The sequence below is a fragment of the Antedon bifida genome, chromosome 2 (assembly GCF_963402885.1).
Source record: "Antedon bifida chromosome 2, ecAntBifi1.1, whole genome shotgun sequence".
NCBI classification, from domain to species: domain Eukaryota; kingdom Metazoa; phylum Echinodermata; class Crinoidea; order Comatulida; family Antedonidae; genus Antedon; species Antedon bifida.
Window position 1 is genome coordinate 12484388 of NC_136227.1, and position 15583 is coordinate 12499970.

The 15583-nt window shown below is 33.4% G+C and overlaps 1 protein-coding gene across 1 annotated transcript in view; it reads right to left on the minus strand.

Annotated features, from left to right (window-relative positions):
* The window catches only part of LOC144835181 (uncharacterized), a 229194-nt gene that overhangs the window by 25127 nt on the left and 188484 nt on the right, over positions 1–15583 (minus strand). The gene's annotated exons all lie outside the window — the stretch shown is intronic.

Consider the following 15583-nt stretch of genomic DNA (forward strand, 5'->3'; position numbering starts at 1 on the left):
TTAGTAAACATCATAACCTTAACATAAACTTTCTTCAATATGAAGGCCTAATAAATGCGGTCAGACAGCATACGTCTTTAAATCAAATTTTTCCAAAAGAAAATATAAATAGTCCATTACTACCTTTTAACCTTAGCGTAATTATTAAAAATAAAAAAGGATCAAAGCTAATTTATAATACTCTAATCAAATCCAGAAAAAAACAATCGAAAGCTAAAATTAAGTGGGAGAAGGCATTGGATACTTTATATGTTGATAAAGAGTGGGAAATTATTAATACCATGTCTTTCTCACTTACTATGTCCACACCACTAATCTGGTTTCAATATAAAATTGTGCATAGAATTCTAGGTAATAACTCCTTTTTGTTTAAAATTGGGAAAATTGACTCACCTTTATGTGCTTTATGTAAAGCAGAAACAGAAACCTTAATACATATTTTTGCACAATGCTGTGAAATTAAAATATTTTGGAGAAAGGTTAAACAATGGTTGAAATCATATTTTAATATAAATGTAATTATTAACCCCGAATTATGCCTTTTTGGAGTTAGAAAAAAAACATTTAAAGCTCTAAATACTATTTTACTAATTTGTCGACACTACATATATAGCTGTAAAATGAGAAAAATTAAGCCTAATATTGCACGATTCGTGAATGAGATTAAGTTACACGTTAAACAAGAAGAATATATTTTGAAAACTAAAGGGGAGCATCATACTTACTTAAACAAATGGAGTCCTTTCTTGGAAAAACACGAACTTATTGACTGGTAACTTTGCATTTAAAAAAAAAAGACTTAGTATTGTTTTTTTTTATATAATGTTTTTTAATCTTGAATTATTTATAGACTTTTATCGTCTGTTTATTTAGTAAGTAGGCCTAATAACTATTTATTTGAATAAGAAAGTTATATGTTTAGTTAAATTATTTTTTTTTCAATTGAAATATGCTATAAAAAAAAAAATAAAAAATTTGACAACAAATTATTTATAGATTTTGTTTTTAAGAGAAAAAAAAAAGTAGATTTATATTTATTACATTATGAAATTATTTATACTTTGTTCTTAAGAGAAATGTATATTGTATATTAAGTAGGCCTAATAACTATTTATTTGAATAAGAAAGTTATATGTTTAGTTAAATTATTTTTTTCAATTGAAATATGCTATAAAAAAAAAAAAAAAAAAAAGTTGACAACAAATTATTTATAGATTTTGTTTTTAAGAGAAAAAAAAAAGTAGATTTATATTTATTACATTATGAAATTATTTATATTTTGTTCTTAAGAGAAATGTATATTGTATAGTAAGTAGGCCTAATAACTATTTATTTGAATAAGAAAGTTATATGTTTAGTTAAATTATTTTTTTCAATTGAAATATGCTATATAAAAAAAAAAAAATAAAAACAATTTTGACAACAAATTATTTATAGATTTTGTTTTTAAGAGAAAAAAAAAGAAGTAGATTTATATTTATTACATTATGAAATTATTTATATTTTGTTCTTAAGAGAAATGTATATTGTATATTATTATTAATAAGAAAGTGTTATTATTTTAAGCTATTTTTATTTTTTAAATTTAAATATGAAAGTGTTCAATAAAAAAAAAAAAAAACAAAAAAAAAACAATTGAACCTTGTGGTAGAAAAATTGTTATTAAGTACTTTGGTACTACGATCTGTAAGGCATGTACTTTAGGCCTAGTACCACCACGATGTAACCGAACCACTTATTATACCAAAACGTTGATCTAACCTTTGCAAAAATAAATCATACCGGCCCATCGATCGCATTCATCACAACACGTCACAATATGAGTACCGTCTTCAATGATTCAATGCACGCGTGTTTTTCGTTTTCTCTGATGCATGCGTCGTGATATGATAGAAAACTGCCATACACCGTCAACGTACACGGATCCAATTAACAAGTCCGGCTGTTCATCGATGCACATTCCGCAACGGTACAGTAGTAAAATGAAGAGTTCTTTCAACAGTTTTGTTTCCATGTGTCACAATCGGTTCTAATAACCAAGAAAACCAAGGCCAATATCTTGTCGCATCATAAGCTACACGGGACATGCAGACGTGATAAAAATGTTTTTAAAAATACACGTTGTATAGACGCTTCTATGATATATGGCGAAGGACGGGACTGGTGTTTTAAAATTGTACGAACCTGTTCAATTTGGTTGGAGCAATACCGCCAAATGATGCGTGCTGGTACTCCGCCTAGTACGTCGTAAAGAAAAGGATTTACGCGTGAATTGTTTACATCTGTAAACATACTGACTGTTGAACAGAAAAAGGTGTTTACCGTTTTGTATAATCGAGGTTGGTTTGTCCAATGGTTTATTGTCTGTTCTGGCAAAATATCAACAAAAAGAGTCGGAAGTATTCTGTTCGAAATGTCAACGTCGGCGACCATCAGTTGATTCGAGATTATTGAGATTTTAGTAAGAACCATTTTCGGCTCAGCTCTGGTGTAACTAATTAAAACTTTAACGACGTCATCAGTCAATACGATTGGCCGACTGTCGAGACTAAACACTGGTATTTGTAGATCCAACATAGGTTGCGTAGTTTATACAGTGACGAAACATGGTCGTTGATCAAATTACTGTTATTTTTTGGCCTTTTTTTAGTGTTTATCCTTAAAATTTAGGAAAGTGACAAAGCCTATCGTGTGCGCGGCCCATCAAGAAACATCAGTGTGCCAAATGTAAGCACGTACCATTCAGCGGTTTCGGAGGAGATACGTAAAATTACGCGACATTAGTAGCATTAATATATAGATACTTGGCAAAATGTCATTTTGCCAAGTATAATAGTAATAATAATAATAGATGTATATAATTATATATATATATATATAAATCATACTGTAAATTATATATATATATACATACATACACACATACATACATACAAACATACACCATTCCGTTTCAATTGTATATACATACACATACACACATGTATATATTAATGCCATACATTTACTAATAAATGTTATGACTCCAACAGGAGTTCTATGACTGTGGTTTTAAAATGTTTCCTATATTTAATTTCCCGGACTTGTATTGGTATTTCGTTCCATATTTTCGTTCCTATACAGGTAATGGAAAATTGGCCGGATGTACTATTTGCCTTAGGTTGGTATAGATTTCCCTTACATTTTTGTCTAGTTTCATGTGAATGGGTGATAAGTGTTACATATTCGTTTAGATCATGAGGCAATTTATCGTGATACAAATCAAACATGAATAAGGAAATACATAATTTGTGTAACTTAAATACATACTAGCAAATTAAATTGTTTAAATAAAGGTTGAGAATGGGAGGTAAAGTCACTAAAAGAAATTGCTCTAACTGCCATTTTCTGAAGTAAAAAGAGGTTGTAAATACGATGAATAAGTGCTTCCCCAAATCTCAAGGCCATACATGATATGTGGTTGTATAAATGATTTGTAAATTAATAAAAGAATATTCTGTGGAAGAAAATGTCTCAATTTAAAAATGATTCCAATTTTGCTTTTAATAGTAGTTCTAATTTTCTTGTTTTAATTCTAACATTCGGACATTAACTAATGTTTCAAATATTTTGGCTAAAATTGGTAGAACAGAAATAGGCCTGTAATTGTTTATAACATCTTTTTCTTCCTTCTTAAAAATAGGATACACCTTTGCTATTTTCAGAGCATCTGGGAAGATCCCATTATTAAATGATAAATTAAATACATGCTCAAGTGGTCTACTAATATGGGAAGCAGAGTCTTTGACTAGACGCCCAGACATGTAATCATAACCAGATGACTTTTTTATATCTATATTTTAAATTAGATTTTCAATTTCATAATGTGTAATTGGTTTCAAGAAAAAAGAAGGCGTTATGGGATTTTGTAAATAATCAGAAGGTGGTGTCGAGTTTTCATTAATTTTGCTGGCTAAATTTGGCCCTATATTAACAAAATAATTATTGAAAGTTGAAGCACAATTTTCTGGACCGTTACTTATTTGTTCACCCATGTCATTGACCACTCTGAGTGTATCGAGAGGATTTCCGTGATCATTAGAGTTAGATCCTTTAATTAGCATGTTTATATTGTTCCATATTTTTCCACTATCGTTTTTACAATTTCTGAACAGTTTACCGTAATATATTTTTTTAGCCTTTCTGATTACACTTATTAATATATTTCTGTACTTCTTATAGCGTGAAAATATCTCTGGATTAAAATTCCTTTTTATACACTTTGAGTACATTTTGTTCTTTTTGTTTATGCTTGTCTTGATTGCTTTGGAAAGCCAAGGTTTATCCACATGCTGTTTCTTTGGATTTTGCGTTGTAATTGGGGCATGTTTATCACAAACATTCAGAAATATATCATTAAAATTATTATAGGCTGTATTTGTATAATTGGTATCATACACTTCACTCCAATTACAATAAGCCAGTTCAGAAATAAAATGTTCAACTTTATAATTTTTAAAGTTTCTGTTTGTTATAGTTATTGGCTTACCTTTTATTCTTAGGCCTAATGTAAAATCTTCAAAAACAGCAAAAATAGGAAAATGGTCAGATATGTCTGTATAAATTGTACCGGAATGTATTTTAAATTTATGAATATTTGTATAAATATGATCAATTATTGTACTAGTAGTAAGCGTTTTTCTTGTTGGACTGTTTATAAGTTGAGTCATGCAAATGCAATCCATTATTGAGAAAAAGTTATTATTAAGTGTGTTGTTGTCATTTGCATCCAAATTAAAATCCCCTAAGAGAATACAGTCCGTTTTATCAATGTTATTTTCCTTTAATGTATGAATAAGACTGTCTTGAAATTCTTTAATATTAGTATTTGGTTTTCGGTAGATAACACCTACAAGGATTTCAGAATTATTACTATTTGCAACTTTTAACCACAAGGACTCAGTATGGGTAACATTGGCTTTTACAAGTTTATAATTTAAAGAAGAATGAATGTAGGCACCTACGCCGCCCCCACGAGAATCCTCTCGACATACAACATCTAAATTATAATTCTGTAGCCGGTAAAGCTCAGGTTGGGAAATATTCCATACCTCTGAAATACCAATAATATTAAATTTATATTTTAAAATTTAATTATTTTATATTATACAGGTTTCATAAAATAAATCGAGATTGTCGTAATTTTTACTTAAGGAGCGAATATTAACGTGTGAAGCGGAAAAGGCTTTATCTTGATAATTCATAAAGTTTTGATCAAAGTTATATGCATTTTGAACTGAATGCTTGACATTAAAGATATTAATTTCATTGTCTATGTTATTCATTTGTTTTGTTAAGAATGAAGAAAAGAAAAAAAATAAAAAGAAACAAAAAATTATCGAAAGGTGATGCTAACGGTATAATAATCGAGGTCACATTAGTTTCAATTTCAAAATCGTGCTTATACCTAATGATAATACATTTATTTTCAAAATTAAATTACAAACAGTTATAAATGGTATTGTAAAATTCCGTGCATAACCATCGTATATCTATCTTTGGATTTAACAACATAATTATAGATTGTTTAGTTCAGCCAATGTAAGAATGGTTAATTTTACTTCCCTGTCATTTCTGACTACTGTCGCCATCACCTTTCCATCGATTGACCATACGCTCTTTGTGCTTGGGTGCTTCTTGGCTTCAGCAAGTAGATTCCTTCTGTTCCATGTCAGGTCCTCTTGGATTGAAATACCACAATACATGATGTACAGGATGGTAAGGCCAGTGTATTACGTGTGTTACGTGGTATACAAGTGTAATGTATTGTATGGAAAAGAAGTTTACTTGTTGGGATCTGAAATATGGACATTTTTAAATCAAATGAATAACAGAATGACTGATACAAAAGTTCAAAAGTTTAGCAAGCTCATGGCTTTGTAATGGGATAAATGCAGAAGAAAGGTAAATAAAAAGGAGCCATGTAAGAATGTTCATAATCTGTGTGGTAAATGAAAAGGAAAGAAAGCCTTGCATAGGAATTTGATTTTTCCAAACGCCTCTTAAACAAAATAGCATTTATTGCATGGAAGCATCTAATACTACTTTTTTACCGGTAGGTAACGTCATCAGAGAGATTAAACTTGGCATAATAATAATCTTGATTGGAAATCACACCTTTATATCGTTAGCACTCATGTCAAACAATGTGTCCAAGAATAATGAACAAAACAAAATCTTTAAAATGACAATAAGTCAAAAGCAATTAAAAACAATAACAATATATAAGAACACAACAACACAAACATTACTTATGGCATTGAATTATGTTCAATATCATCAATAAATAAAGATGATCGTTTTTTCCATAACGTTTTACATAATGATTTACAAATGTCCACCACCAATCACCACCACCATCACACAGAATGCTGTCGTAGTGGTGCTTTAGGTGACAGGCTGTCACATCTGCCATTCGATTGGCTCCAAACAACGAATGAGAGAAAAAACAACAATGGACGTTCCAACGACGCTCAACATCACCATCAGACCGTCTGAACCACTCCATTTCGTTGTTGGAACACGTTGGTGCATTCTTGCTGACCGACCGCGTAACGTTTGTGACAGCCATACAACTGATTCCGTTCGACAAGATCACAAACGAAGAAGAAGTATGTGGAGTCTGGTTTGGCTGGTTGGGAATGCCAATAAAACAGATATTAACAGAATAATGAAGGTGGAGCGGATAGTTGGTTGTTGCCAGGAGTCGGTGTCTGAGGCTTACAATAGTAAAATATCTAAAATGACCCAGAAATGTATGTTGTAGCCAACATTTTGACATTGTATCGATTGGAACGCCTTAGAATACGAAACAGTATATATCTGAGCCAAAAAGTGAATTTTATGATTTTATTTAAAAGGCCTATGAAGTCACAAAGAACGTCATCTTCGGCATGTCTTCGGAAACAACGTCTTCGGAAGCATTGGAATGCTTGGTAATGTCACCCAAACAAAGTTCAAAGCTCAAAATGATCATAAAGATGATGGATTGGTAAGTGTGATATTTTCTCTTCAAGAAATTGATACCAAATTTGACCGTTTTGGAGTAACTGTTTAGGTTATTATTATTATACGCAAAAGTGTAAATTTACAAATCGTGAACTTGACCATGCGAACGATTATATAGTGAAAAGGAATGTGTTTTGAAACTCGTGACATTGTCAATGTTCATGTGCCTCAAAAACCAATGGTTACGACAGTGCCATGATTCGGACACCTGGGGATTTCAAAGTTCATAGTTGGTAAAACTAAGCCGTCAGACAGATAGATGCACTATAAGACTAAACGACGATGTTGTTCAATCAATGGCATACACTCAACGCTCAAGATCCCCTTCCTAACACTCGCACCATCTACAGTACACGAATGGCTTAATTGTCATGCTGCTGCATGCGTCATGCGGCATTGGACACTTTCACCCATGAACATCTCCAGCCAATGTGAGTACGTCAATTAATGTGCAACATCAAAACAGTTCAAGACATGTGCCAGTACATTGAAATTACTTCAGCATGCCTTCAACAAACACTGCATGCAGCCAAAGTAATTGTACCTGTTCATTTTGCTAACACCTTCATCTTGTAATTATTGTCCAACACTAGCATTAACCTGTAACTCATACCCCCAAGCCTTCATTTCAGAAAGATGTTTTATATAAATTTCATTCTTTCTTATTTCAGATATCACCATGCTAGCACAATAGCCCTTCCATCTGTCCAGACGAAACACATGGCATCTATCTCCACATCCGAAAAACTCTGGATGATGCGTCTAAAGTCAGATACCACGGTGTGTAGATGACGTCAGTATATGAATTCTGGATGATGCGTCTAAAGTCAGATACCACGGTGTGTAGATGACGTCAGTATATGGGTTCTGGATGATGCGTCTAAAGTCAGATACCACGGTGTGTAGATGACGTCAGTATATGGGTTCTGGATGATGCGTCTAAACGCAGATACCACGTTGTGTAGATGACGTCAGTATATGAGTTCTTGATGATGCGTCTAAAGTCAGATATCACGGTGTGTAGATGACGTCAGTATATGGGTTCTGGATGATGCGTCTAAAGGCAGATACCACGGTGTGTAGATGACGTCAGTGGTTCGATAAAAAGACAACGTACATAATGTACTTGTTTTTATTTTATTTTTGTAAATACACATAATGGAGGTTATATGTATCCTCAACACGAGTCTCGAGCTATTTTTCAAAAAAACTCAATACATACACGGTCTGATATATCTTTGTGTTATTCCAAAAATACGATCAATTTCTGGTACATCGGAAGCTGGTTTCACATAGGCATAATGTATAATCTATTCGATAAGTTCGAAGATGACAACAGTGAACCTCAACCGAACAGAAATTGGTGTCGGGAAGCGTCACTATTTTCGGTTCATAGGCAGTATCCGTACAAAGGAACACATAGCTCGTATACGGCATATAATGTCTCACGCGCTTGTTTGTTGTATTTTCTTTGTGTCTCCAAATGAAAACATTTTTATGGTACACTACTATTGCGTAGACAAGTTTTCCAGTTGCATCTTCTGTTCACAAATTCTCCACCAAAGCAGGCAGCCTTCAACGTCTCGGTTTGGTAGCATTTTGCAAGCAAATATTTGCTTGTCGTTTACGCGAGCGATTATCTTTTGCCGTTTTATGGTCAATTTTATAGATGAACGTTCGGCTACATACTGTCCAAACAACATCGGCTTACAGATTTCGTTGCCGTAAATCACTCCCTGGCACGATGACAGGTGTTTAGCAAACGCGTTGACTTAACTTCAAATTTCTTGGTGTATCCAATCATTATACGTTTCACCTGTTTGTAAAGTGCTCTGTAAAGTCGTCTGTAAAGTTACAACGTGGTGACGTCTCTGAACGTCAATATCAGTCTACCATCACTCTCGGCAAACATGAAAATCCGTTAGGCTTCATGAATCGAAACTGGTACTTGGATACTCATTACACGATCTTTTAAGATTAAAAGATTAAAATTGTCGGGACGAAACTCTTAAAATCTGTTCCAACTCTTTACCATCCCGCATTGCTTAGTACATTGAAAAAGACTCTTTTCTGTTAAAAACTATCGACAATCATCTTCTGTCATTATGATGATGTTGAAAGCCATTAATGACAAAAATTATAAAAAACTATTATTATATTTTGTTTATTATATAATGTGAGGAAAGCACGCAAGCTATGTTTAGACAATGCTGAAGTACAAATTTAAAAAAAAAAACGGAAAACGCTGGCTACACCTCAAGTCGGTTATGTTCCCCATCCCGGCATATAAATGGATTTTCACGTTCTATCGAATGTCAGAGTCGGCCGAATAACAAGCAAAGAATGGCAGGAGGACGAAGGAAACTGTCAACCGAAATGCTGCTGCACATTTTCTCGTTCTTGGATTACGTGTCGATGGTACAGTTGGCCAATTCAAGTCCCTTTATAACCACATGCCTCTATAGTTATTTCTGCCTTAACCTAATAGGAACAAAAATAATGAATCCGGCTACCATTGGCACGGCCACCAGTAAGGCGCATTGATAGTCTAGGTTCCAAAAATTAATATTAGTAAAAAGATAAATATTTTGGCACATATCCATACTGCCTACTTGTAGTTTTTAGACAAAAACATCGAAACATAAAGACATTAACTACAAGTCTAGAATTCCATTAATTTATGTTTTTAATTATCAATAGTGGTGAGACTTAATAATGTTAATAAGAAATATACGAATAAACTGGTCTACGGAATTGTGTTTACTACTGGTTTTATTTGGTACTTTTATGCAAATCTATACAGCAAACGATGAAACATTAGCTATTAATATAACTAATATAATAATAAATAATATCTACCCTTTGTAATGATATTATCAAGAGTTTCTCATAATATTCCAACGCCATCATCGGAACAATACGTTCAGGCGCGTTTTACGTGCTAAATTACTCATGAGCCATAAACTAAATTTCATATATCTTGCAATTATTTTAGCATTCGTAAGACACGGTTAAGAGAAGTATTTAATATCAGAGAATATACAATGAAAATTGATTATATTAAAATCAATAAATGCAAATGAAAGAGTTAACATTGTTGATTGTGCATGTTAATGCTAAATGTTACAAATGTCTCTATTACGTCCGTTTTTTGATAGCTTCATATTTGCTCTTTAGACAGAACCTTTCAGAAATGTGTATGTCGTTCAGAATGTCCGATGGAGTGAATGTAGCATATTCTTGTATGACTCATGAGCTATGGTGTCGAGTGGGGATGTAATTTGTTCATGGTAGATTTATATTCCTTTTGCATAGCCATCTGTGTGGCAGCTATGACCTAAGACGTTGGTAGACACAAGAGTCCCTGTGGAACATAAATGTTCTCTATGACATCGAACAGAGTGTTTGGTAGGAAACTGTGTTTTCTATTTATTTCAGGTTCAATACCACCCAGTACGTTATGATACATAATGGTTAAGACGTCGCTGTTTGCGTTTTCTATAAATTCGCCAAAATCAACCTTAAGGCCTACGCTCTTGATGCACTGCCAAGTGGTCCTTTTCAGTTTCAATGTCGGTTTTCTCAACAAATCTGCTGGATGTGCTATCGTTGGATAAAACTCCATACTTTTCAAAATCCGTAAATCTGCTCTGGGAACAACGTTCCAGTGTGTTATCATACAATAAATATTCGTAAAACGAATAGACTGATAGCTAAGTAAAGATCGATGAATTTGCACATGATTTAGACATTTTTATAAAATACATAACATTTTCTACATTAGCTGGCGATTGTAACTACATAAGCTGGGAGGCAATTTTCGTTACTACATAAGCTGTTGACCGTTTCTACATTAGCTGGTGTTGATGTATATTTACTACATAAGCTGTTGGTGTTTCTACATTAGCTGGAGGTTTTACTACATTAGCGGTGGATTGTTCTACATTAACGGTTGTTTCGACATTAGCTGGCGTTTTCGACATTAGCGGTTGTAACAGGCCACTGATCATTGATATCAGATTTACACGTTTCTAAAGAATATTTTATATTCTATTCTATAAGTTCGTATATGATGGCGCCCTACAATGAACAGAGCGCCTAACAATAACGCGTTCCAGATCCGCGGAGAGGTGACAGAAAAAGTATTGTCACCAGCTTTCCGACTAGATCGTGATACGAAAAGTCGGGTGAGATCATTAGAGGAGATAAGTTGACACCTGTAATTAAATGAAAGCGGATCACGGTTTAAAAAAAAGGTATAAAGGAAACAGAGTAAATATATTTATAAACAAAAACAATAATTTTGTACACAATTCTTTTTTTTATATGAAGACAATGGAGATATTTCAATATAAACCATCCGAAGGCTGATCCCGTCCACACGCAAAGACCAGCCTTGTTTCTGCAATTGCTGTAATCGATTGAGATCAACTTCGCGGGCACGGGCGCGGGCACCAAGCAAGGCGGACAGGAAGGTCGAATTCTATATACAACTGTATATCATCGGAATATTCATGAAAAAGGACGTTATGATTACGAATGATATCACCGATAGAAGATGTATATAAGATAAAACCCAACGGTCCAACAATTGAACCTTGTGGTAGAAAAATTGTTATTAAGTACTTTGGTACTACGATCTGTAAGGCATGTACTTTAGGCCTAGTACCACCACGATGTAACCGAACCACTTATTATACCAAAACGTTGATCTAACCTTTGCAAAAATAAATCATACCGGCCCATCGATCGCATTCATCACAACACGTCACAATATGAGTACCGTCTTCAATGATTCAATGCACGCGTGTTTTTCGTTTTCTCTGATGCATGCGTCGTGATATGATAGAAAACTGCCATACACCGTCAACGTACACGGATCCAATTAACAAGTCCGGCTGTTCATCGATGCACATTCCGCAACGGTACAGTAGTAAAATGAAGAGTTCTTTCAACAGTTTTGTTTCCATGTGTCACAATCGGTTCTAATAAAATAAAATTGTACGAACCTGTTCAATTTGGTTGGAGCAATACCGCCAGATGATGCGTGCTGGTACTCAGTCTAGTACGTCGTAAAGAAAAGGATTTACGCGTGAATTGTTTACATCTGTAAACATACTGACTGTTGAACAGAAAAAGGTGTTTACCGTTTTGTATAATCGAGGTTGGTTTGTCCAATGGTTTATTGTCTGTTCTGGCAAAATATCAACAAAAAGAGCCGGAAGTATTCTGTTCGAAATGTCAACGTCGGCGACCATCAGTTGATTCGAGATTATTGAGATTTTAGTAAGAACCATTTTCGGCTCAGCTCTGGTGTAACTAATTAAAACTTTAACGACGTCATCAGTCAATACGATTGGCCGGCTGTCGAGACTAAACACTGGTATTTGTAGATCCAACATAGGTTGCGTAGTTTATACAGTGACGAAACATGGTCGTTGAGACATCAAATTACTGTTATTTTTTTGCCTTTTTTTAGTGTTTATCCTTAAAATTTAGGAAAGTGACAAATCGTGTGCGCGGCCCATCAAGAAACATCAGTGTAAGCACGTACCATTCAGTGGTTTTGGAGGAGATACGTAAAATTACGCGACAAAATTAGTAGCATTAATATATAGATACTTGGCAAAATGTCATTTTGCCAAGTAACAAACAAATGAAGTGTTTGGCAAAATATTGTCAAAGAGGGAGCATGTTGAAAGGTAATTTTTGTTTTCTTTAGGTATTAGCTTTACCTACATGGTTCGAATCCTGCTGGGATTTATAATTTGTTTAAATAATTTTTAATACAAACAAACTCCGGTATTGCAACAATTACCTTTTATTTCTGAAATAGGCTAAAGATTGACCAGAAAAATGGTCGAGGAATGTCTGGAAGCTGTGTCGATTAACGGCGCCCCTGCCTTAACCCATGGAGTAAGCTTAACTACTGGGCCAGTCAACTAATATTTTGGTCCATGTCAACGAATATGTCCATGTTAAAAGAATACAGAAGGCGTGTTATTTAATCGTATGGAAGATAAGCTTTTGTCACATGACCAATATACCAAGTTTACTTGCCACACAAAAAGTTTACTTGCCACACAAAAATATGTCCCTGTTAAAAGAATACAGAAGGCGTGTTATTAGTCGCGTGATAAGATATTATTGTGTATCATTTAAAACAAAAATAATAAATAATCGACTACCGTTCTTCGGCTATGCATTCTTTTGTATTTCCGAGAATAAATGAGGATGACAGAAGGAGCAGGTTGAATTTATAATTGAAATAAATTAATAATTCGTTATTTATTTCAAATTGTTAATTTGTTATTTCGAATTCTTGAATGTAATTTTTGTTGTTGCCCCTAATGGACATTCCATAATTACAAAAACAACAACCCTTGTACCACAGACTGGTAATACATTAAATCCCCTAGTTTGCATCAATTGCTGAGCCATAAACTGCATTTCTCATAATGCACAAAATAAATTAATATAGTGATTTTCTGATGATTTCTTTGAAACATAGCAATCCATTATTAACAAACATAGCTGATGCACTACACATGATGAATAATTCATAATGTTTGCATAACCTACCTACAGAAAAAAAAACATTTACAAAAACTATTATATTAGATTGTACCTGTACACAGCCAGCACTCACATTCTTTAGGTGAACATATAATACATATATTATATAAGTAAATTATATATTTATACTTATATATTTTATTTGTTTATATGAGTGACTACATTGTTATCAGTATTGTAACTGTGCATTATTATTGCTGTTATCACTATTGTTATCTGTTAACACACTTCCACCTAAAAATCCCACATCATACAAACACACAATATTAAATGTGTTCATTTTCACCATTTTCTATATACAAAAATAAATCATCTTATTCACATTTTATTTCATAAACGTATATAATATAATGTACAAAGCTTAACACTTACAATAATATGGAAGTAATTAAAATAAACTCACAATGATTGATTGTAAAAAAAACAAATATAAATTGGAAAAAAGACAAAGCAACAACTAAAAAGCACCTGAAATAAACTACATTAAAACAATTATTCCTATCACATGCTATCTATTGTACATTAATGAGTCAAGTGGGTAGATAAGGAGGCTTAAAAACATAGAGATATGGTTTGCAAAAAAAGGTTAAGACTTGTGACAGTTATACTTTTAGTCATGATATTAATTTTATAATCAGACAGAAACTTTGATGAGAAAAATGTAACATACATTCATGGATGCTGCTTACTATTTTCATTCTGGAATATTAAGAGAACTAGGGCTGTATATTAATATATGACATGTCAAAATTCATTGCCAACAAATGAGCTCACAAGCTGTATTAGGACAGGTATGTAAAGTATTCCCCAATAGTTTCATCAAAGCTCACAAGCTGTATTAGGACAGGTATGTAAAGTATTCCCCAATAGTTTCATCAAAGCTCACAAGCTGTATTAGGACAGGTATGTAAAGTATTCCCCAATAGTTTCATCATTGTTTGTATTATTACAGTTCATTGTTATATCAATTGCACCAATGGTGAAATATTAATGCAAGCTACATTTCATCTTCAAACTTCAGCTGCCTGATACTCCTTTAAGCCCGGCGCACACTAGAGCTTTCGGCTGAGCCAACTGGCACGAGTAACACTTAGCTCACTAAAAAATTTGCCGCAAACTATGATCGCGTTCTATCGGACGCACACTAAACGCCTTCAGTACGCGATTTTCTGATTGGATAATTACTTACTACGCTATAATAAATCAGAACATGTCATGCGCAGTGGAATTTTTTAGTGAGCAGGAAGCTCACGTTCGGTGCACACTTGAGGAGAATGGCAAAAAATATTAAACACGATAGATATTTTCCTCAGCGGCACGCGTGGCCGTTTCCTCACGAAATCCCCGGCGCACACTGTGAGGCAAGTGTTACTCGTGCCAGTTGGCTCAGCCGGAAGCTCTAGTGTGTGCTGGGCTTAAGGACAGAGAAGCTGTATCGTCCATCAAGAGATTTTAAATCTGAATCACTACTGTATGAATTTTTCCAAGATTAAATATTTGTCTTGTGTTTGAAACATTATTACAATAACCGATAAATAATTTAATAATACAGTCAACTGTCTAAAACAGGACAGGGCTGAGCTAATATGTCTGGTATTCTGAATAATGGTAAAAAATGGGTCATTAAAGGTATGGTTTTGGATGAGCTGACTGTATTTAATAAAACTTAAATACAATCAAATTCAGATTTTGATTTGTTGTAATTAGTTTATTTAACAAAAATCCAAACAACTGTTATTCAATTTTAGTCACTTTTTAAATCAGGTTGTCTTTAAATTACTTATGATATAGAGTGCTAATTCTGATTCTAATAGTTATGTTGTCACATTTAAATTTTATCTATTTCAATAATGTAGCAAGGCTATCCATGTCATTGTCCTTAAGTAGTAGAATGTTAATTCAGTGTTATGTTGTCACATGTTATGTATTGTTATCTTGTATTCTATCTATTACAATAATG